Here is a 1,118-nt window from a genome sequence, read left to right as displayed (position 1 = left end):
TCAGGCAGCCATTGGGAGATCCTGGAATTCAGGGAGTATCAGGATTTTCTGTAAACTGGAGTTGCAAAGAAGGTGTGCAAAAATTAATAATTATGCCCACCTGTTCAATCTACTGTTAGAATTGCAATGAGCATAACCTTAAACTCTTGATCTAAATTTATTTTTAATTATCTCATTTATTTGTTTTATGAATTTCTTTATTAAGTGATATCCTAACTACTAGGCCAATGTCCACCCCATCACTCTTGCTTCAGAGAGCCTTTGTCTGGGTAGGCCAGCTGATTGGGCTAGCTAGAATTGTGACTTGAATTCATTGGACTAGAATTAAAATGAGTAGGAAGAATGACATAAAGGTTCATGGAAATCCCTGAGAGAAAATCTTGAGAACAGAAATTGCTAAAAGGATTTGAAGTTGAATAGCATGGAAGAAGACTGCATTTGAGAATTAGGGCAATAAACAAAGTGAGGGTCAATATTAGAAAAAGTACTTATTCAGGTGTTTTTTGTAATCTTCGACTTTTTTGTGGAATACAATATTTCTTTGCATATACAGAGCATAAATCAATCAAACCATATAGTTGGTATTCTAGTTCCTTTTCCTTGTGATTAGAGGTTACCAGTCCTCTGTCCTGGCTCCTTATACACATTAATGTGACTTTCAGCTCTTCCACTTTGCTATGGGACATCAGTTGTGATTACTGCTGTCTGCTTGTGTATTGGCACCTGCTATGGGGTCTCCCTCTTCCCTCCTAACTCCCATTCTCCCTAACCATTACTAATCACTATTCAAAGTTCAGATCAACTGTTTTGTTAGCTTTTACATGTGAGAAAAGACTTTGTCTTTTTTGTGCCTGTACAATTACTTTTGTTTGTTTTTGTTTGTCCTCTGTTGATACAGAAGGCAGGAGGAAGATCAGCCAGATTTTAGGGATGACTTTAGGATCCTGGAGTGTAACACCTAATCCAGTGATGACTGATGGATCCCATTAGCCAGAGTATCATACTCAAGGGCTGTATGCTTTCCATTTCAGTGCTGACTGCATAGGAAAAGGTAAAGGCAGGTTAGGCAGTCCTCACTGTTGGCTCTGGCTGATCTCTAGGGTTTCTAGGAAGTCAGG

Source organism: Ochotona curzoniae, unplaced genomic scaffold (genome assembly GCF_017591425.1).
Source record: "Ochotona curzoniae isolate NIBS_2020 unplaced genomic scaffold, NIBS_Ocur_1.0 scaffold_3208, whole genome shotgun sequence".
Taxonomy (NCBI): domain Eukaryota; kingdom Metazoa; phylum Chordata; class Mammalia; order Lagomorpha; family Ochotonidae; genus Ochotona; species Ochotona curzoniae.
This window is presented reverse-complemented; position numbering follows the sequence as displayed.